Below are 14,750 nucleotides of genomic sequence, written 5' to 3' on the forward strand. Positions count from 1 at the left end.
TACAATTCATCTCAGCAACCCGGCCACATCCTTGAATCTATTTTTTTTCAAGCAGTTCTGGCCTTAAGTTTCAGATTCATGCAATTTCCCTGGTTTTGACAATCTGTAGGCTGTTTCAATACCCAAACCCAATGATTAGAGTGCCAAGACCATTATTTTTTTTTCAACTCCAAGGGAAGCCTTCCATTTTTTTTCAACTTTACGTTCAGCATTTGCTGCCACATTCTCAATGTCTTCATTGCCTTTCAACTTGAACAGTCTTCTCTCAAGTTGGGAGTGAGAAGCTAATGAAATTCAGGAAGAACAACATAAGTGCAGTCTCATCCCTGAGGAAAAATGCAGCCCTTCATTTTGCCTAAGATTGAAAACCTCAACTGGTGCTCCTTGAAAATGTGCTTCCAGACCATCTTCATCATCACCCTCATTCTATTCTGGGTAAAACGAGAAAACATATGTGAAATACTTAGAAAAGCTTAAAGCACTATACAAATATAATGGTTGGTTATTATTATATCCAGACACAGGCTGCTGTTCAGACATGTGATTCTCTTCCACAATGATCCAAGGGCTAAGTCTTCTTATAACCGATCCAAGAGTAGTAATTAGTAATTTATCTGACCCTCACTCTGGTACTGCTTGGAGTTGGGGGGTTGGATGGAGACATAAAACTAATTACTGTTTTATGATCTTTACAGTATCAAACCAGAGGTGGCTCTTATTATGTCGGCCTGATACCCACCTGACTAGACCAGGGGAAATTTTTATTTAAGGGCTGGACCTAGCTTGCCTTGTATTATATCCAGATTTCAAGGTAAGAGGCATCTAATTCAACTCTCTTATTTGACACATGGGCCAAATATAATCCAAAGACATAAAGTGGCTTGCCTAGTGTTTCACAATGACTCAGAGCCAAGCAGGAACTCTGTCACAGTCCTGAGGCAGCATCATATTCAGAATCATACTGTCTTTAGCTGAAACACACTGATGATGGACACAATGATTAGTAAATAGGTAAACAGACAGATGGATTTCTTACACAGTATTTACAGATGGGTATAACAAGCTGGTCTGAACATTGAGGATTTTGTTGACAAATCTTGTGAAAAACAGAATTTGCAAAGTATTTCCATCTGGCTGGGTGCAGTGACTCATGCCTGTAATCCCAGCACTTTAGGAGGCGGAGATGGATGGATCACCTGAGGTTAGGAGTTCAAGACCAGCCTGACCAACATGACAAACCACTGTCTCTACTAAAAATACAAAAATTAGCCAGCATGGTAGTGCATGCCTGTAATCCCAGCTACTCAGAAGGCTGAGGCAGGAGAATCACTTGAACCCAGGGGGCAGAGGTTGCAGTGAGCCAAGATCGCGCCACTGCACTCCAGCCTGGGAGACATAGCGAGACTCCATCTCAAAAAAAAAAAAAAAAAAAGTATTTCCATCTGTGGTAAAGTAGCACTCGTACCCAATAATAATTTACAACTTAGCAAATGATTCAGAGAACAAAGCTGATCATTACAGGAAACTACAGTTGTCAGCACTAATAAAGGTAATTAACATTGATGTTTAAGTTTTTTTGCTTACTGAGTAACTGGCAAGGGATTAAAAGAAATAACTTTATGCGGAAGTTAACCAGCCGTCCCATAACTCTGTACTTTGGTTCCATTGTTTTAAACATCTTAATTGCCAGGAAAACTTAAGCACACAAAATAAAATAGATTGGGAACTCAGGGAGTGTGGTTCATCAGTTTCCACAGCTTCCTTTTTTCATTGTAATACAGTTTCCATTTTTAATTAAATGAATAAAATAGCTGTGTTGCCTGTGAGATTACATACAATTGCCAAATAAAGCTGCAGACATCTCTCTCCTTAATGTGCTTAGAGAAGACTGCTATGCTGTCTTAAATAGACACATTTTCTTTACTTATCTTGTTTTGAATTTGTACAGGCTTATAAAGTCACAACAGATGTTTCCTGTGGGTACCGGGTAGCAAATAAATTATACATCAGTTTCCCATTGGTTTTTCTTTCTTAGCAGTCATCAGATTCTTTTGAGCTCAAAATTGGCTAAGAAAAATATCAAATCTACTTTCCATATTCAGTATACTCCTATATGGAGAATGTAGGCCAAGCCAATGACAGTAGCCTGGGCATTCAGAATTTTTATTTTTATTTTTTTAAAAGAAAAGATAGTTTAACTACCTGTCCATCTCCTATTGCATCAAAGTTTAAAAATTGCACCAGCACACCAACAGGAATTCACTCTGTACCAGGCAGAAGGTGAGGCACAATGGAGGATAGAGAGTGATAATGGTCTCTAACTTCAGAAGACTACCATCAAAGCAACTAACTTAATACAGTAGCAACACATTGAGGGGAAGCGTGAAACTCCTCTCTCCAGAGTTCTGAAAGCATTTTCGTAGGTAGGGACTTAGTTATAAAGAAGATGGCCACCCAAGCTTCCTTAAGTTCTATGAGTCAAATCATATCCAGTTAAAATTTGTGTAGATTTGAAATATTAGACAAAAAATACCAAACTTCAGCAATGACACACAAGCTAAGAGACATGACTTTGAAACAGGCTCTGCCATCCCACCTATCATTCAAATTATCTGGTATAATAATCACATTTGGATAGAATGGAAAAAGGTGAGAAAGAGCCAAGGGCAAGGTCCTCAGTGACTCTCCAACTGTAGATGACAGTGCAAAGAAAGAGGTCTCAGGAATGACTGGTTTGTGTGAGCCCTATAGAAAGAGTGGTTTCCTAATAAGAGCAAAATAGCAATGGCCTGGCTACTGTGGGAGAATGCCAAGTCATCCCTGGGTCCCAGGTCTCTGAGGAGTGGTTGTAATGAACAGCATCCACGTGGTTGTAGTTTCAAGGAGGGGAGGAGAGGGGGCAATTGTATAACTAGATTAAAAGCATTCATTTACAATGAAACTGTGTCCAAGGAGGAAGACTGGGAAATGTTAAAAGGTAAACTAGCAGGGGAATGGTAACTGAGGGCCGGGACAGTCTCAGACTGGATACAGATAATACCAAAGAGGATGGAGGAGTAGGGAGTTCACCTTTGCTTAGTGAGAAGCAGGGTTTCTGGAGATGGAACCATGAGGCTACTAAATGGTCTTTCCTCTGGTCTCATTAACTACCCAGGTCTGGAAAGGCTTGTGTTTTCCAATTTATGGAGAGGTGAGGATATTCCAGAAAGACTGTCAAGCTAAGAATTGAAAGCTTGTCTCAAATAAACCTTTATTATCCAAGAAGCTTCAGTGTTTACAGTGTAAATTGTATCTTCAAAACTGTTCACATCTTAGCCCAAGGAATACATACCCCTGTTATTTTTCCACTTCACTGTTTGGGCAACTCCCATCCCCAACTCTAAAAAGCCATCGTCGTTGTTATTTATTACAATAAACATGGTGATGATGTGAGAGTCTAAAAATTATCATTGTTAAGTCTGACCCAGGTTTTGCAAGCATGGCTATGGTCTGTCCTTGTCACTTCTGAAATTGCTTGTCATTACTCAATGCAATGTGTAAATTGTGGCAGCTGTAATTGGAGCAAAGAATCTATTGCTGCTGATCATGAAAAATTGTTTGTTCTGAAGCATCTTCTGCAAGGCACCTCTTTTCTAAAAGTGGTCCATTATTTCTTGTATTCTAACCATTTTGTTCTAACGAGTCAAACAAGTCCTCTGACTAACAAGTCAAAGGAGCAATAGGCCAAGGAGTGGGTGTGTACAGAGCTGATGACAGCCTGGCTCCCTTCCCATGTCCTTACTTGCTCTCCATAGCTCAACTGAGTCAACTAGCAGCCCAGGTTGAGGCCTCTTTTAGTTCCTGACATATGCACAAGTTTGGAATATATTGTTCCAAACACAGTAGCTGGGTTCCTCTGTTGCAACTGGGATTTCCTTTACCAGCAGCCTTATCTGAAATCTTGTGTCTTCCCCAACAACCCCAACCCAGGACAATAACTTAGAATACCTGTAACCTGATCCATAGCTTCCTTGCCATCACTCTTATTCTCTGTGGTCCAATCTGCCTTACCTGCGTTCCTTAGCTCTCACTATCAACACCGCCCATCTAGAACAGAAGAAAAAGGCAGGACAAAGTATAGCATCAGCACTTGAAAGTGGTGATTCTTTAACTTTTGTGCCTGAGCACCTCACTCTTAAAGAGGCACTCACTCTCAGGAGAACAAAAGTGCCAACCTGCTCTTTCATGACCCTGAGAGTGAGTGGTGCCTTAAATGTTCCCTGGGCACCTCCCTTACCTTACCCTAGCCTTAGAGCTGAAGAATTCCATCCTTATCCACAGCCCATTTAGCAGGACATTGATACCCTGTGTTTTGTTGTTGCTGTTTAACAAATCACCTCCAAAACTAGTGGCTTAAAATAACAACTATATCATAATTCTGAGGACTGGCAAGTTGGGCTGGGCTCAGATGGACAGTTATTCTGCTCTCAGCTGGGCTGTCTCATGGAATCTTGGTTAGCTGTGGGTGGGCTAGTTGGCTCTACTCGTAGAGGTTGATTAGTTGTTGACTGGGGTGCCTCAGATCACCTCCACAAAGTCTCCTAGTCTCCAACAAGGGCTTGTTCTCATGGAAGGTAGTCAAGGCTGTAAGACAAAGGAGAAGTGAACAAAGCATCTTGATGCCTAGGCTTGGAGATAGCACAGAGTCATTTCTGCTGCATTCTATTGGCCAAAGAGAATCATGAGGTCAGCCCAGATTCAAAGTATGAGAAATTAGCTTTACCTCTTGATGGAAGGAGTTCACATTGCAGAAGTCACATTGCAAAAGGCCTATATACATGAAGGGGTGAAGAAGTGTAGCCATTTTAATCATCAATCTACCATACCTTGCCTTGCCCAGCCTCACTCTGGGTAGGCCTCTTCCCCAAGTCTGATCCCTATTTTCAAACCCTTAGCCAAATAAGTATGATTCTGCTGCATATGGTAGCTATCTAATTAACTGGATAATAGCTAACTGTTTGCCAAGTTTTCAACAGCCATCTGGATTCCTAATGGATCTATACATGCGTATGAATTCATTGATAACAAAAAATCTAGAAGTTAGAAATGATCACATTCCTTTGGCAATGTTCCTAGACTGCTATAATCTCTCCAAGAGGCCAACTTCCGTGTCAATTTTACTTCCATTCTCCCCACTTGTCCCTGTTTTTGCTCTCTCTTTTTGTAACAGAACCTCTCCTCCTTCCAATGAAGGACTCAGTACAAAGAGTCTTACACTCAAAGCCTTACACTCGAGTCTCCCTGAGTGACAACTGTGAGAATTTCTTATCAAAATCAGTGATTCTCAAAGAATAGTCTCTTCAACAAATGATGCTAGGCCAACTGGATATCCATATGCAAAAGAATGAAGTTGGACCTTTATCTCATACCATCTGCAAAAATCAACTCAAAATGGATCAAAGACTTAAATATAAAACCTAAAACTATAAAAACTCTTAAAAGAAAACATGTGAGTAAATATTCATGGCCTTGAATTTGACAGTGGATTCTTAGATATGACCAAAAACACAAGCAACAACAATGAAAAATAGATAAATTTGACCTCATCAAAATTAAAAAACTTTTGTGACTCAAAGGATACCATCAAGAAAGTGAAAAAACAACCCACAAAATGGTGGAAAAATTTATAAGGGTTTAGTATCCAGAGTATTTTTTTAAAACTCTCACAATTATGATATGGCTATAATAATTTTTTTAAAGAAACAAGTGTTGGCCAGGATGTGGAGAAATCAGAACCCTTATACTTTGCTAGTGAAAATGTAAAATGGTATATCTGCTATGAAAAATAGTTTGAGGATTCCTCAAAAAATTTAACATAGAATTATATGACCCAGCAATTCCACCCCTAGGAACATACCCAAAAGAATTGAAAACAGGTGTTCAAAGAAGTACTTATACATAAATATTCATAGCATCTAGCCAAAAGGTAGAAACAACCTATGTCCATCATTGAATGAATGGATAAGCAAAATGTTGTATATCCATAAAATGGAATATTATTCAACCATAAAAAGAAATGAAGCATTGACCCATGCTACAATGTAGATGAAGGTGGAAAACATTATGCTTAATGAGAGAAGCCAGGCACAAAAGTTCACACTTTGTATTATTCCACTTACATGAAATATCCAGAATAGGCCAATCCATAGACAGAAATCAAATTAATGGTTCCCAGGGGTAACCCATACTAGATAATTCAGAGATAGAATCTTGGTGGCTAGTATCCTTCTGGGTGGAATGGTGGTTTGTAAGAGCATCCCAGAGCAACTAGAGCCACAGGCTCTGAATAAAAATTGTTCAGGAAAAAGCAGTAAGAGTCCAAAAGGAAGACACTACTTTATTATCACATTGAAAAGTCAAATCTAAACCTGAGAACAGGTGAGCCAGAGGTCAGGAGTAAACAGGTACAGGGGGATACGAAGAATTGGAGGATGGCTGCTTACTGGATACAGGGTCTCCTTTGGGGATGGTGAAAATGTTTGGGGACTCAATAAAGGTGATAATCGCACATTATGAATCTACTAACTACCACTTAATTGTGTACTTTAAACATGGTTAATTATATGAATTTCACCTAAATTGAAAAAGAAATTTGTGCTCTGAAAAAAAGTCAGTTTTTCTCAACCTTGTCTGTACATTACTTTTACTTGGAGAATTTTTTAAACACATCAATGTGCTACCTACCCCCTAAAATTCAGTAGGTCAGGAGTGGAACCCAGGCAGCAATATTTTTTTAGAAACTCTTGTGGTAATTCTAATTAGTAATAATGTTTGAGAATTTCTGGCATACATAAAAAAGAATGGTTGAAACATAACCAACTTAAAGCAACTCGTCATTTATCAAGTACCTACAAAACACTGCAATGGTTTGCTTAGCACAGTGGGAGGATGTAAGGATGATTTCCAGTTTTCACAATTACCCATCTTCTACATACGCACTCTGCTTGTGGAGTTGTGCCACAGAGCTCAGACATGACCCCAGGTATCTCTGGAGGCCCAAGACAAATGAGGTTACCTTGGGTTCTTTCAGGGTTATCAAAATTTCTAACATGGGCTTCTAACTATTCCAAATGTAACAGTTAGATAGGATCACAATAACACTATATAACAAATCACTCCAAGCCTTAGGAGCTTCCCCCAAAAATTTCACAGATCTATGAGCTATAAGATGGCTCTGCTTCAGCCTGCATTGGCTGAAGCTGCTCCGCTCCACATGTCTCTCATCCTCCTCATGGGATTGGAAGGCTAGCCATAATCTGTGTTTCTAATGGAAATAGCAGGGGTTTAAAAGAATAGACCCTACTTAGCACATTGTATTTATTTATTTATTATTGACGAATTATAGTTGTATTTATTTATGGGGTGCAAAGTGGTGTTATAATTTTTAATATACGTGAAATGATTAAAAATCCCTACATGCATCACAGCTTGGCCAAAGGAAGTTACATGGCCAAGCCCAAGTCAAGGCCGAGGGAAAATACTCCACTCAAAATGAGGTAATCAGAGAAGGACCTTAAAGTTACATGGCAAAGAGCATGGTTACAAAAAGAATTGGCCAGATGCAGTGGCTCACACCTGTAATCCCAGCACTTTGGGAGGCTGAGGCAGGCGGATCACTTGAGGTCAGGAGTTCGAGACTAGCCTGGGCAACATGGCAAAATCCCATCTCTACTAAAAATACAAAAATTAGCCAGGCATGGTGGCGCACACCTACTATCCCAGCTACTCAGGAGGCTGAGGCTGGAGAATTGCTTGAACCCGGGAGGCAGAGACTGGAGTAAGCTGAGCTCATGCTACTATACTCCAGCCTGGGTGACAGAATAAGACACCGTCTCAAAAAAAAAAAAAAAAAAAAAAGATTGAAAATTCAGGGCAATCAATCTATCACATATAGTAATAAATAATTATAAAGATGGTACTGAAATTAATGTTATTTATTGGGTACAATGTGCTAAAAATAATAAATTCATTATCTCATTTGATCCTTAAGACCAAGTTTATAAGGTAGATATTATTACCTCCATTTCCAAAAGAAGATATGGAGGCCCAGAGAAGCTAAACATTGAGCTCAAAATCACACCACTGTTAAGTACCAGGGCTATGGTTCAAACCCAGGCATGTTATATATTAAATCCTATATGTTCTTTCCACACCAGTGTGGTCCTGATGACAGATGTTTAGTTTGGGGACAAAATGTCTGATCCCCTGTTGTGAAGGACAAGCAGCAGGGATAAACTATACTAGATAATTCAGAGATAGAATTATGAGAGCTGGCATGTTTCTGGATGGAATGGTAGTTTTTAAGAGCATCCCAGAGCAACTAGAGCCACACGTTCTAAATAAAAAAAAAAAAAAAAAATGTCCAGGAAGAGGCAGTAAGAGTCTGAAAGGAAGACATTATTTTATTATCATGTTGAAAAGTCAAATCTAAAGCTGAGAATAGGTGAGCCAGAGGTCAGGAGTAAACAGGTACAGGAGGTAAGGAGCAAGATGGAGATATGACAGATATATTAGTTAGGTCAATCTAAGCAAGCTGTTAAATGATCCAAAACTATAATGGTTCAACACAATGAAACTTCATTTCTCTCACCATATAACAGTCCAAAGTAAGTACAGGCTTAGGGCAGAATGAGGTGGAGTTGCTCTATTTCCAGACAATCATTTGGGAAAGTAGGTTGACAACATCTGTACCACCTTCAACATATGGCTCCAAGATAACCTGAGGTATCATCATCTTTGTCAGCTGGAAGAGAAAAAGCTCATAGAGACACATGAACAGGAAAGTTTATTGGGCCAGACATGAAGTTTTCACTGAAATTTAATTGACTATAACTCAGTCACATGACCTCACATGAAAGGCAGGAAAGCTGCGTTCCCAAGAAGTGGCTATGGATTTTAGTGAATGGCTAACAGCTTCTACCACAGAAGGAGAGTCAAGAACCTGTACCCTGCTTGGGACTGAGTCACCCAGAGTTTTCCTAGGTAACTTGGATTAAACAAAAGATCAAAGTGGACAGGTCTAATTTGTCCCTCTGGTAGACTCCCTATTTCGCTTCAATTCATCACAACGATCTGCATCCACACCCTTGCCATGGCCTCTTTATGGGCAGAATATACTTCTCTGCCTCTTGACTGTCATTTTCGCCATGTGACTTGCTTTGGCCAATAAAATGAGGTAGAAGTGACAGTATGTCAGTTCCAAGCCTCGGCCTTAAAAGAACTTGTGTTTCTGCTTTCTCTCGTGTCCTTGCCATCACAAGATGGCAAATGAGAGGAACATACCTAGACTATCCCACTGATCCCAGGAGGAAGATGAAAAACACATAGAACAAAGCCAAATTGCCCCCAGCTGAACCCAGCCCAGATCAGCTGACTCCAAGCAACCCCCAGATTTGTGAGCCAAATACTCACTTTTTGTTGTTTGCTGATAATGTTATTTGCCGTTTTGTTGTTTGATGCTGTGGTTGGTTGGTATACACATTATTGTGGCCATAGTTAAGTGATAAACCACCCCAGCCCCATCTTACCACAGTTAATTGGCACACAGCCAGTAATGCCCTTAGACATGCCAGGTTGGGAATAGCACTTTCAATTAGCTTCTTTGAGCTAAATGCCATACTGATTTTCAGGTAAATCCAAATGTGAGCGGCATTCTAGAATCCATGGAGGCCCCCAAAGGAAGACAAGCTTTCATCCTTGCCTGCTGATTAAGTAAGTACACGATGCTGCTAACTGCATCATATTCAAAACCTCATGACTCCTAACATGTTCCACAGAAGAAGCAGATGTCATCTTGACAGGATTTCTTTGTTTTCTCAATAGATGCTACAAGAGCTGCCCATGCTCTCCAGAGCGGGCAATTTATCAAGAGATCAAGATTATTCACTGTGTTTTATTAATACATTTTATGCAGTCATACTGATTTCAAACAAAAGTGTCTTCTAATTGTTTTTGCCTCTCATTTGAGGACAGCATTATTTTAGAACAATTGTATCAGTCCAAAAAATATCTTGAGTATAAAATGTAAAGAGACTACACAAAGTGCTTCTACCTATAATGAAGTGTCAAAAACTTCCTGAATCTGACAGTTTTTCCTAGAAATTGAAAATAACATTTTACCTTTTCCCTCTCTGTAAAATCACTTTTCTTTTTAAGCAGGAAGACATTAGATGCCATGGAGTTTTCTGAATGTATTAAAATGAGCTGCAAATCAGCCTAGTCTACTTAAGCAGTCAAGTGGCATGTTCATATGTTACCGACATGACCGTCTCTGAATTGCCCTCATCCTCCCATTTCTAAATGCAAGTCTCTCCTTCTTTGTGAAACTCTCCCTCTGAATGCAATAAGTAGAAGTACAGTCTCCAGTCTCAGGGGAAGCTTGAATCATATACATTGTTGCAGCCAATAGAATGCACCTTTCAGACTTCCAGCTACCGGGGACCTGGGCCCTAGCTGCTGGACTTTGAAATTCATTACTGCATTTGTGCAGGGCACACCTCCCACTGGCTGCTTCTCACCAATGACTGACCCCAGTATGGGTACTAAGTAATGTGGTCCCATTCCTAAGAGACGTGGAATACCTCTGATGGCCAAGGTTGGTTGGGGGACATCTTGACAACCTTGTCAAACCTTTTTTTTTTTTTTTTTTTTTTGACTGCACACGAGTCTAAAATTTTTTCACCAAATCTCTTGTCCTCCCCATTCACTCAGGTCACACTTGGATTGTGGCCTAATGGCTGTCTCAGCCTTTCTCAGCTCCAAAAGCCATGTACATTTAATCCTGTCTTGACATCTGCTTCTTAGAGGATTGGACTTACACACCCATGCATAGTATATGTGTGGAATGAAAGGCCATCAGACAGCCCAATTTATCTTTAGGGTCACCAGCCCAGAAGAGAATGGTCGCTCTGCTCTTAAGAAAACCTACTCTTAAGTAAACCCAACAAATGTTCTGGCTGGCCTAATATTAACTTTTCTGCATTTGCTTAGTGTGCATCATAATTGATTATAACAATAATAACCTACCTCTTGGTTATTACTATAATCAAAGAAAATACATACAGTAATCCCATTTACTTACCATGTTTAAACATGACCTAAGACTCACTAAATATGGTTACCTATCTTATTTACTTCATTCTCTGTATGGTTCAGGATATTTCCCAGAGAAGAGGGTCCTTCATTTGGTAGGAACGATAGGGTGAGGGCAATGCAAGAGTGGTTAAATAGCTGAGCAGGTTGGTAACATTCAATAATGCCACAACCCAACTTCAAAACTTTGCTGGCCCCTCATTTCCAGACAACGAAATCCAAACAAACAAACAGAAACCCCACAGACAACATCCAAACAAAATTCCAGACAACAAAAACTCATAACATGATATATAACTCTCTAATGAGCCAAAGTCCTCCTCCTAGTTTTTCCCCACATAGGAAATTGATATTACTCTAGGTTTCCACACTTCTGGTAATTCAGTTTGGCCACAGAGACCTTGAGAAAGTTACACACCTACCTCATAGCTGGCCCCAATTTACCCTCTTAGTCTCCCCCACTTGGCCTCCTGTCACTTTCCAATAATATCCTTCAGGTGCCTCCCTTCTTATCTAATTCCAAAAGAATTAAAATAGCATTTGGAGAATAAGAGCTCCTGCCTCGCTCGAGCAAGGTAGAGATAAGATCTATATGTTCGGAGAGAGAGAACATCATTGATTGGCTAGGAGGAAGGAGGGAAGGAGAATTAGCATCTGAACATGACCCAACATCTATGTATTCTCACTCTATCTTTTTTATTAAGACAGCTGATCATTTCAACATAGTGTTTTTTTCCTATAAAAATAAGTTTCTGCTGGCTATTGGTCTATCTCAGACACCTATTTTCCAAATAGTTTTCAGTTAACAACTTTCAAAGCAACATTTTTAACACAGCCTGTAGGACAATGACTAAAACATGCTATTGCTGACTTGCCTAACCAATGTACAAGAGCAACCTGAATGAAATCTCTTGGTGGGATTTCATCTTGAACCCTGCCCTTGCCCTGAAACCTTACCTGGGATGCCCCATGACGGTCTATTAAGGTTTGGTCTACATAAAATTCTTACTGCTCTGTCTGAACGACATATTTCTTGTCTCCCCATTTTCTGTAGTCTCCTGAATTTCCAGAGCCATACTCTATTCTGTACCACAGTGCTAAACTCCTGTTAGTTCTTGTCCCATTGGTTCTTGACTCCTTCTTGGTGCTTGGTCTGTACCAGATTCGCTACTTGATCTGTGATTGTTCATTCCCTCAGTGCCCAGCACACAGCACACTGTGCCATCATTCCAAACAAATGTCCCCACATCAGAGTGTATAATAAACTAGAACTAGGCAGGTATGGGAAGGAGATTGGAGCACAAGGCTATGACATTGCTCCTGGTCATTTTTAACACCATTTCATTCCTCTCATAGAGCCTTAACTTTCAACACTGAGAGTATCTGCTGCATCTCAAAGGTTCAAACACTGCCCAAGTCATCTGTGAATGAGGCCTCAATACAGAGGGTGGGCCCGGCAATATCAAAGAACAAAAAGGAATTTAGAGCAGCATTTCCTCCCCAGAGCTTTTATAGAAGAAATATATTTCCCCAGAATGTGATCCATTGAAAAGCAGTTCTATAAATCATTAAAAGGTGCTGTATAAAAAAAGCTTTACTTCCACGGTCAAATAAGTCTGGGGGACTGTGTACTAAGCAAACTTAGGTAACCTTCACTACAGGGCTTCTCAGAGCTTTTAGTGCACTAATAGGAATTATGAATCACCAAGGAGTGGTTATAGCATGAAGCAGTTCTCACACTTATTTGGCCATGGGAGCCTTTTTTCTTTTTGAAGGTCTACTGGTGTCTTGCATAGCCCCGTGTTCAGAGGATCGTGATTTGGGAAAAGCTAACCAAAGATAACGTCTCTTAGTCATAGATGACACAGGGGAGTAAAAATGATAAAAGACAGTTTCTGAAAAGCCATGTTCCTCGCCAACCCCATGTGACACATACATTCCTCCCCCAACATGGGAAATTGATACTACTCTGGATTTCCACGCTTCTGGTAATTCAGTTTGGCTAGAGTGACCTTGAGAAAGTTACAAATCTACCTCAGGCATGGTTTCTTCATTTATGACAACTGGCCGTAAAAATATATCTTCCCACTCTAGTTCCCTAAGCTATAAGAATTAATGGAGCCATTCCTAAGGAGTGATGTGAATTCCTTGGAGAAAGTCTCTATGTAAATACAAGGTCTTGTCATCTTAAATGCTATGGATTTATGTCCTGGACTATACAGTGACAACCATGCAGAGAGAGAGTGCCTCCATTACTTTTCAAAGCTGTAGAAGTCTGATCAACACATTAGCTTTTCAGCCATTGTCATTTATAAATAGCATCCTCCCAAACCCTGCCTTTTCACATGAAATTCATATTTCTTCCTTTGTGAACTGATAAGATGTGGCAGCAATGTACCCATGAAAGCCAGAACTCTTTGGTATTTCAGTATTAATATTTGTAAGTGCTAGAAAAGGTAAAAGGCTTGCATGTATATTACAACATTTATTTACACAATAGAGGAAAAAGTCAACATGGATAGGGTAAATCAAGTTCTTCATTACTTATGTAAATCGGCGTGTGAGACCTAATTCTTAAGTGCCTAATCACATGAAGGGAAAATTGAAGCAAGATTTCAAATTAACTTGGCATAAAGATATATTAATTACATCAAGAAATAAGGAATGCTTTGGTGGTATGGATGTGTGGTATTTGAAACACTGGGTTGAAACTGACTCAGATAAATTTTACTACAGACCAGTTTTGTTTTGTTTTGTTTTGGGTTTTTTTGGATAAGAAGTAAACCAGAGAAAAGAAGTACAGACAGTAGGGTAAACAGAAGCATAAACAAGAAGACTTTATTATCTTTTTTTAAGTATCGGTAGCAGAGATAGAAAACACAGTGTTGACTGACTACTGTAAGCTTGGCCAATGTCATGTTGATTATAGGTGACCATGAGCTAAGTGGATATGGAATGTCTAGCTCAGAGAAAACAGCTGGTTACATTCACATTACAGTTTTTCAGGGATTCTTGTGCTTTGTACCTAATTTATTCTTCTGTCTTACCTGCCCCAAGGAATTCTTTGTTAGAGCTGAGTTTTTCCTTCTGTATAAATGTATCCTTCCCACCTTGAGATCTGTTGGCTCCATTACCACAGTCTTTCCTCTGCCCAAAAGGCTTTTTATCTCCTAACCTATAATTTTCCTCGTGCTCCCACTCTACCTCAAGAAAAGTTCCTCAATCCTTTAGAGATAAAATGACAACCGAGAAGTAAAAAAAAAAAAAAAAAAAAAAAACCAAAAACTCTTGCTGTTCCTTCAATTTTTCTTAAAAACACTCACCCGGTTTAGACTGCAGGACAATTCTTAGATTCTACCTTGTCACCCCTGCATGTACCTCCAAGTATTGATCTTAATCTAAAATTCCAAATCACTGTTTAGGAATGAATGGCAGCTTAAAACAGTCATTCTACCTCTTTCAATTCTCTCAAATATCTCCTTTAAATAGTCCCATAGCCTACAAGAATTTGTGAGATAATGCAGATGAACATGAGTGGTGCTTAGGTAATTTTTAATCTTAAGGAAATTTCTCTCTGTCATTTGCCAAACCAAACTAGGTATATTACATGGCAAAAAAGC

General features: G+C 39.6%; 1 long non-coding RNA gene across 1 annotated transcript in view; it reads left to right on the forward strand.

The window, feature by feature from the left end:
- Positions 1–14,750, forward strand: part of LOC103231702 (uncharacterized) — a 132,180-nt gene that overhangs the window by 34,206 nt on the left and 83,224 nt on the right. Inside the window, exon 2 of the long non-coding RNA XR_496982.3 lies at positions 9,669–9,750. This is a non-coding gene — a long non-coding RNA (uncharacterized lncRNA). The remainder of the gene's footprint in view (positions 1–9,668; positions 9,751–14,750) is intronic.

The sequence above is a fragment of the Chlorocebus sabaeus genome, chromosome X (genome assembly GCF_047675955.1).
Source record: "Chlorocebus sabaeus isolate Y175 chromosome X, mChlSab1.0.hap1, whole genome shotgun sequence".
Lineage (NCBI taxonomy): Eukaryota > Metazoa > Chordata > Mammalia > Primates > Cercopithecidae > Chlorocebus > Chlorocebus sabaeus.